This window comes from Condylura cristata, unplaced genomic scaffold, assembly GCF_000260355.1.
Source record: "Condylura cristata isolate star-nosed mole 26May11 unplaced genomic scaffold, ConCri1.0 scaffold00009, whole genome shotgun sequence".
In the NCBI taxonomy this organism is placed as follows: domain Eukaryota; kingdom Metazoa; phylum Chordata; class Mammalia; order Eulipotyphla; family Talpidae; genus Condylura; species Condylura cristata.
In genome coordinates, this window is record NW_004567110.1 from 26083799 (window position 1) to 26093039 (window position 9241).

The window sequence follows — 9241 nt, forward strand, 5'->3', positions numbered from 1 at the left end:
GAGCATTGTGAGCTAGTTAGCAGCATCATGATAACCATGTGAGGCCCTCCCTGCTGGTACAATGTTGGTTAAAGCACAGCACTGCAAAGCTGCTTCAGCACGAGTTCCATTCCCAGCATGGGAGGTGACCCACATGGTTCAGTAGACCTCTCCTGTCTCACTCTCTGTTCTCAGCAGTATAGTTTGTCAATCTGCCTGTTCTGCTCCCTACTCTGTGGTAATCCTCTCATCCCCCCCCTCCCCCCCGCCACACACACACACACACACACACACACACACATACATACCTTTGTCCTGTATACCAGTTCTATATGCATACATAAATAAATCTTTAAATATATATATAAATGTGTAGTGGTGTTATGTCACTGTCTTCCAAGTTACCTTCATAGAGATGTGCTCGTGGGAGGTAAGTTCTGGGAGACTTGCTGGAAAACAGCATAGTCACCTTAAGCAAGCCCTGCAGACTTAGTGCAGGAAATCCCATCTTCCTGGCCTAGACAGTGATGACAAGAAGCAAATCTAAGAGCTGTCTTGCAAATTGAATTGATTTTCAAATTAGGTAATTTTCTTTAAAAAAAAAAAAAAAAAAAATATATATATATATGCAAGATCTGGGATATAGGCCAGAGGTGTGGGAATTCACCAGAGACAGAAACAGAACAATTGGATTGACTGAAATATACTGCTGAGGGGAGCAACGGGTAGTACAGGAGAGGTCTGCTGTGCCATGTGGGTCACCTCCCTGGCCAGGAATCGAACTCTGCTGTAGTGGCTATGGACAGCTTCTAATGCTGTGGCTTTAACCAGTTGGGCCATCAGGGAGGGTCCCAAATTAGTCAATTTTCTAATTGAGCCATAATTGTGTATAAAAACACTCCACCCCTCCCCCCAAGCTCCCATCCCTGGTGGCACAGCGGGTTAAAGCACAGCACTAAGAAGCTAAAGCCACTCCAGCATGAGTTCAATCCCCGCCTGCCCTGGAGCTGACCACATGGCGCGGCAGACCTCTCCTGACCCTCCCGCTGCTCCCCTTAGCAGTGTACTTCATCAGCCTGTTCTGCTCCCCACTCTGTCTCTGGTGAATCCTCTCACCATCCCTGCACCTCTGGCCTGTACCCCAGTTCTGTATGCATAAAAGGAGAATGAAAGGGCATTTTTGAGAATCTTGAAATGGGTCAGACTATACGGGACTTTATCCTCTGTTCCTTTAATGTTTACTTCTTGCATTTTCCACAATGATTATGTAATACCTGGGGAGGCAAGAGCCAAAAAGAAGAGTAGGAAGCTGGAAAGAAAATTCTTTTTCTCCCTGCTTAAGTACCCTTCCCCTATGTGGTCTAATATCAGCCTCGACATTCTTCACTTGTCCAAGTTCCACTTCATTGTTCTCTGCTGCAGTTTCCTGGGTAGACTCAGAAACCAAACGAGAAATAAAACCTAAAACACAAGTCACCTTTTTTGTCACATAGATTTTTCTCCACCTCTGCTGCAAAGCTTTTTAGATTCACTTTATGCTCACTCTTCTTAAGGGCAAAGGTTCTCTTCGGGGTTTCCCTTAAAGGGGAAATAGTAGACTGCTCCCTGGCCCTTCAATATCCCTTTGTCTCTCCCCTGCCCTCCTAGTAATCCTGCCTCCTGTCACAAACGGGGTATTTAGATCTCTAAATGGCCCCCTGCCTTTTACCCAAGGAAATGATTTGTGTACTTTCTAACTGATGCTGCAAATCAGTGTGGCTAAGCAACCTTTTTAGAAACTGGCTCCTGGGTCTCCCTGGTGGAGATGCAGGGGGCAGGGAGTTACAGGGAGTTACAGGGAGTTTTACAGCTCCAGCACCGCTGCCATGTCGTGTCCCGATACCTGGAAGAAGGGCAAGATGCTCCCCCACCTCCCCAGGTCTGCTGTGAAAAAGAAGAGTCTCCCTAGATTCTTCCTTTTGCTGCATGCAGACCCGGTAGACTCAGCAGGGGGCTATGACCTTGAGATGTCTGGGTTCCAGTTCTTGGGGAAGAGTGAACTGGCTGATCTTCAAAGCCTGAAGAAGGCTGTGATTCCAATTCCACTGGATCCTAGTATACTTCAGGGTATGTGAGGACACAGGGGAGAACCTTCTCTCTGGCCTCATTAATAAAGGGTTGTGCTTTTCCAGAGCTGGTTTGTTGTTTTTAATCTGGAAATTGTGAATTGTGTAACAGTCCTGACGTCTTACTAGGAGGCTTGATAGCAAATGTGTAGCCTCCCTGGAGCAAATGTCTAGAGCTTTCAGGCAGGTATGGTACACTCTTCGCACCCTGGTCCCTAACTTAATTTACAGCCTTTATATTCCTCATTCTTACTTGTGTTTATAGTATGGCTCTGACCTGTTTTACAGTGTTATATAGGATGTCCATTTTAAAGCTTCTTAACATCTTTCTTGGAATAAAGTAGAATACAAAGCCAAGTACACATGTGTGTGTGTTTGTATATGTATATATGTTGACAAATGTATCGCTATAGAACACCTATCTTATAAACAGGTTGAACTATATTAATCTAAAATATAAATTAGGAGTTCATTTTTCTATTTATTTCTTTCTCCTTACCACAGTGTTTCCCTAAACCCAAAAATAGATTCCCAACTCCATCATTCTAATTAGGGAAATATCTTCAATGACAAATATCTGGTCTAACTAAGTTGTGCATTTCTGAGCACAGGGGTGGGGTCTGAAGTAGGAGAGCCTAGGGGCTGGGGGCTTCATTTCCTGTGCTCTGTTTGACCTTGGGCAGGCCTGTTCTCTCTGGATCTCAATTTCCTTGTTTATAAAGTGAAGAAGTTGTCCAAGTCACCTTTAAAATGCTCTGCAGCTCTGAAATTCATTGACTTTCTGACCCATTGTGGGTGCTTAATAAATAACGAGCACACTTCCACGAACCTCAAGAGTGACTTGCTTTAGGACACTTCCGTGGACAAATATTTACTTGGCATTTACTCGGAATGCTGCTCCAGTGAGGGAGAGAGACAAATCAGAGGCGGCCCCTTAGGTCCATGGAGGCTGCAAATCTATGAGGAATTCCTGATGTGTTTGTCCCCACTGCCTGCAGGATTCTGGTTTTCACAAGCTCATTGGCAACTGGGACTCTGGATCGGCACAAAGACCCAAAGGCAGAAGGGTAAAAGTACATTCCTGAGAAAGGGAGTTCCTCTACTTTCAGAAATAAAACCGTGGTCCTTTAGAACAGAAGGGGTAGAGATTTTTCTTCATTCAGTAAGATCAATATTAATTTTTTAAACTCCACATGTCAAAAGTAACCTGCTTAAGAATATGAGGCAGGCCCTCCCTGGTGGCGCAGCGGGTTAAAGCACTGCACTGAGAAGCTAAAGCCACTTCTGCATGAGTTCGATTCCCGCCTGCCCAGGAGGTGACCACATGACTCGGCAGACCTCTCCTGACCCGCCCGCTGCTCCCCTCTGCAGTGTACTTCATCGGTGGGCCTGTTCTGCTCCCCACTCTGTCTCTGGTGAATCTTTCACCACCCCTGCACCACTGGCCCCATTTCTGATGCTAAATAATAAAATCTTTAAAAAAAAAAAAAAAGAATATGAACTTTTATATTCTTTTTCTATAAAAAGTTGAACTTCACCACAAAATTATTGTGCTTGGTGTAGTTTACCTTTAAAATTAATCATTGCTAATTCTAAATATTATAATTTAATTACTAATTATAAATAATATAACTATTAAAAATAATTAAGTTTTAATTGTTTGCACTTTCTAACACACACACAGAGTTCTAAGCTGCTGATAGTGTCAGCAGGCACACTGAGAGGCATCTTGGGACCCCCAAACCTATGTGCTTTAAATGGGTTCTGCCATAGGCTACATAAAGAACACAATAGAATAGTGTGCACAGAAGGAAGAGAAGAGAGGGCTATAGGTCCCCAGAGAAACACCCAAAGTCACACACCCCCTCATGGGTAAATGCCCAGGCACGCAGGGTTGCTTCAGCATGAAAACTTGCCACAAATCGAAGGTGACTTCTGGTAGGGAGCCATTGGAAAAGGCAGGAGGGGCCAGGCCAGGGTAGGATCAGAGCAAAATCAGAAGGATAGGAACAAACTCAAAGTACAAGTCAAGATAAAGGCTGCCATTGTCAGCCTCCCCACAGGCTCTCATCCCAGTCATTGCTCTTGCAAGTGTTTCTGCCCATGTCCCCAAGCCCTTGGTACCAGCTCAAGGCTGAGACAAGCAGGCTCTTCACATGTCTCTGTGGCCCAGCTGCTTCCTCCAGGTTCTCTTTCCGAACCTCTTCTCTAGCCCGCCCCCCCCTCATCACTTAGCTCATCCTTCTTTAGGTAGGGCAGGGACTTGGCACCTCCCTTTTTTATGCAGATTACACTGTTACAAAAGCATCTGTTCAGGTTTGCCAGTTTATAAGGGATGAAACCAAGTTAAGAATAAACGGGCACTATTATTTAAAAACTGTGTGTCCATACAGTGTCCTGCCATTAAGAAGTACCCACACATTGTCAGAAAAAAAGCTAAGAAAGAAAGGAGAAAGAAGAAACCTTTCCAAATAGAATTATTATATGCAAGTAACTTTCTCATATCCCTCACTTTTCTAAACTGGTCCAGGAAGAGTCCTTCCACCTATAGCTTCTTTTAATCATCTCAGAAAAATCTCGCAATACTGAGTTTCCTTTGGAATATTTCTGTTTACCTTTCTGAAGGCCAAACTGATGCCTCTTAAGCAGGACAGAGGTGGATTCCTGCTCATGTTTTGAAGGGTGAAAAGCCTCAATAGGGAGCTGGGCAAAGGACCTGACCCATTGGAGGGAATCCCACTCCAAGCATCTGGACAAAACCACTCAACATTTTTTCACATTCCTGCAAAAACTGAATCGATATCCCCAACATCAGTGCTGTATATACTTTGTAATTCCAACAATTCAGGAATGTCATAATTTATTGTTATGCCTTCTAACCCATGGGCTTTGCGGAAGGCTGACTACTTCCTGCTTCTTCATAAGCCTTTCGATTTGCTTCCTTCCACCCTTCCAAATGTGAATGAACCTGAAGTCTTTTTAAAAGTTATATTTATCGAGGTCGTTGTGGTGGCATGGCTGGCAAAGGGGCACTTGGTTTTAGACAAGGGCAAAAACAAACTGAAATCACTCTATTCTTTGAAACTCTAAGTCAAATTTTCTTTTAGACATTCAAAATAGGGTAAAATAACTGGCCTTTTTTAAATGTTTACTTTGAAAGAACCTACGCTCCTAAGGTTTACACACACACACATACACATGAATAGATAGATGCAGAATGTATTATACTATTGATTCATAATACACAACTATTAGTGTAACTTGTTATGGTACTCAATCTCAAAGGCTGATGAGAACATCTTTTTAACCCACCAGGCAGTTCTGTGACTGTGTGTTTAACTTCATCTCAATACAAAGCAAAGCTCTGACCCTTGAGGCTCCACCCAGCCCTGCTCCCAGCCTTACTTTCGGCTTGTGGTGTGAAACTAGTGGAAAAGTCTTCAGGGCCATCTCTAGGCATAAGCCTCGTCGTCTAAGTGATCCTTAAAATGTAGGAATTAGAAGCTGGACCGTGGCTCATGTTTTCTTTTAAATAGCCTCTTTATTTATTTACCTTCTTTTTGTTTTTTTAAGAAAACCCTAAAGAAAGAACATAACCTTTTCTATCAGTTTTCTAGGCTTAAATGACATTGTTATATCCTGTGCATTCTTTTCCTTTGAAGACAGCAGCTCTCCTATGAATAGCTTTTTATATTCCTTATCCCTTTCTTGGATCTCCTGTAGCTCTGGAGAGCACCCAACTTCATGAAGTCACAATGAAGCAAGTTTGGGCCACAAGAGAAAGAGCATCCCATTGTAACCTGCAACTCCTTCTTTGTGCTCTGCCTATTTCCTGCAGAGTCAGCAAACTCCAGTCACCCCATCTTGTCTTGTGGGGACTCCCACATTGATAACTGGTATCTGTACTTTCCTTTGTCTTCTAGAGCTGTGAAACAAGCTAACCCAAAACTCTTTGGGGTGTTAGTAGCATATAAGACATGAACCCCTGATCCACTAATCTATAAGTATTTTAAAAGATAACATCTGATTTTGCTAGTTAAGCAGATTCCCTTCCCTGATCATACTCTGACTCAAAGAGAGACTTTTCTCAGAACCTGTCTGCAGGGCAAACACTATGCTGATCTTAATAATTAAAGCACTTCCTGCCAGGATGTATTTTTGCCTAGAGATGTAAGTGTTCCAGAAAATATAGATTGGTCTAATCAATCATTCCCCTTCCTCAACCCCTGGTCCAGCAATGGAGTGGAGGGTTGTGTTTGTTTGATAACTTCAAATATTCTCTTTTCTGGGGACTAATGATTAGATCCTCCTTGTTATAATGTTACAAAGAAGGCAGGAGGAAAGGAAGAGAGAAAAACTGCAGTGGGCTTGCTGGATCAAGGACACAAGGAACAGATAAACAGATAAACGTTGGACATTGTTCACTGTGTAGATTTTACAATAATCTTTAAATATTTTTTCCTGTTGAAGATTAGGCTGAAAAGCCTTGTGAATGTCTTAAATTGTATTAATTATTTTTAAACCTGCCAACACATTTTCTTTTCTTTTTAATTTGGGGAGGAAATCTTCAGGAAATAAATGTGACCAACAGGCATAGCTGCCTCCCTGTCTAGCCTTCACCTCTGCCATGCTCTGTGGTTGCCCTCAGGTGAACGTCACAGATTGGCCAGGTGTAGTGAGAAGGGCACAAACAAAATATTCCAGATCGGTTCAAATTCTGACTAGAGCAATAATTAGCAGTGAGACCCAGTGTTATACTTGGTTGCTTTTTTCCTCCACTTACTTCTGGAGCTTTTGTGAGAAGGGAGGGAGAATACTGGAATAAATTCACAATAAATAGTGTCAATCCCCACACCTCTTAGATGCTGAAGGTTCTAGAATATCTGAGGAGTTTCTTTAAGGCTCTCATGCTGGAGGTCATATATTTTTTAAAGATTTATTTATTCATACAAAACTGGGGAACAAGCCAGAGGTGCAGGGGCAGTGAGAGGCTTCACCAGAGACAGAGCGGGGAGCAGAACAGGCTGACTCATGAAATACACTGCTGAGGGGAGCAATGGGTGGATCAGGCAAGGTCTGCCGGCCATGTGGATCACCTCCGGGACTGGGGATGGAACTCGTACTGAAGCGGCTGCAGATAGCTTGCAGTGCTGTGTCCTAACCCACTGCGCCATCAGGGAGGGCCTGGAAATCATATTTTAAGGAGAGAACAAAAGTCCTACTGTGAGGAGGAGCCCCTGGCACGTGAAGCTCAGTGAGGAGCACTTAGCTGTATCCACCTGCTCAGCTTCAGGTACCCTAATGTGGCTGTCAAGGACCTCTTCCTGCAGCCACCTGCAGTGTGCACAGATGTCACTGGACATGTCTTCATTGCCCCCTTTCCTCAGGATAACGAGGGGTCAGGGACCAGGAATGGTGACTGCCGCCCATCAGAGATGACAGAACCCTCCACCAGGTAAGAAAAACACTACAGACATTCCAGCTGTGAGGAAGGGGTCTTCAAAAAGAGATCTCATTCTGCTTTTGACTACTTCTGAGGAGCATTTTATATGCAACAAGCAAAGCTTTCCTTCTACACCTGGCAAAATCATGCATTTACACTATTAGTGTTTCCACCGATAACTTTCACGAGGACCACTTTGGACCCTATTCAGAACCCATTGTCCCAAGTCGATGTTCACTGTGCTGCTTGTCCCACCTGTCATGCTTCAGGTTTGTCTGCAAGGTGCTTCTTTCCAAACCCTTCGGTTCAAATTCTGACTAGAGCAATAATTAGCAGTGAGACCCAGTGTTATACTTGGTTGCTTTTTTCCTCCAGAGGTCAGTGACAATTCATCAGTGTCCTTGTACCTGTGGGAAGAGATGTAAGTTCTTACCAGACTTTCAGGTTGTGTCCAGTCAAAAATAGAGAGAAATTGGGATTTCCTGCCCGGAGTGCCTCCTTCTCCCACTCCACATCCTCCTTCCAGTTCTCTGGGCCTCATCAACATTCAGAGTCTGCCTTTTTTTATATGGCTTTGATGTTTCCTCTCAATTCATTTCCTTTTCCATTTTTCTTTTGCTGTTCCCTCTTTATTTCCTTCCATTTCTTTGTCTTGTCTCCTTCAGACACTGGCATTATTTCTTGACTTCTAATTTCTCATCTATTCCATAAAAGGAATATGTTTCATCATGCTGACCAAGTCTGTCTATTTTTTGTTCACTGGAGCTTATGCTGAAACTCTGCTCCAAGCTGCCAGGGTACACTGGGCCTTGATAAAAACAATAGAAAGAGGAGAACCTGCCCCCAAAATAAACACTCACTGCCTTCTTGGAAGGCCCACTAGTGGTCCAGCTAACATGTCTTCAAAAGCTGTGAAAGACAAATGATTTCCAAACCAAATGGGCTTCATGAAATTGGCCTCCTGTGTTCAATCAAAAAATATTTCTCAAGGGCCTCCCAGGTGGCACAAGGGGTTAAACCACAGCACGATGAAGCCACTGCAGCAAGTTTGAACCCCAGCCAGCGAGGTGACCCATATGGCACAGCAGACCTCTTCTGTCTTGCCTGCTGCTCCCATCAGCAGTATATTGCAGACAATCTGCCTGTTCTATTCCCCACACTTTCTCTGGTGAATTCTTTTACCACTCCCCCCCCACCACCACCACCCAACCATACACACACACCTGTCCTGTACCCCTATTCTTGTGTGCATAAATAAATCTAAAAAAAAAAATTTTTTTCTCTTGCCTCAGAGGGCCACACAATGTGAAGACCAATGAGTTTATACCAACAAAACAACATGATGAGTGTAGTGTCAACAGTGTGGTAGCAAGGAAGGGCTATGAAATTGCAGGAACCCATGAGAAATTAAGGATAGTATGTGTGCCTGTGAAATTCAGACTCAAACAGTAATTTGATGTTTTGGGAACAGGTAAAATAATGAAGCAAGTAAAATATCACAGTTCAGAAGCAGTTTGGTCATCTGGTGCTATGATTTGCAAAGAAGGGAAAATAGGACATTTCTAAAATTTACTAAAATGCTGTTCCTTCATTTATTTATGTTAGAAATGCTTACATTTCCTCTGGAAGGAGAGGAAATTGGGAGCTGTCTCTGTACTTCCTTACAACACAAAAGGAATCTTAGGTTGCAGGGGTCAAAGATAGACAGGAGATG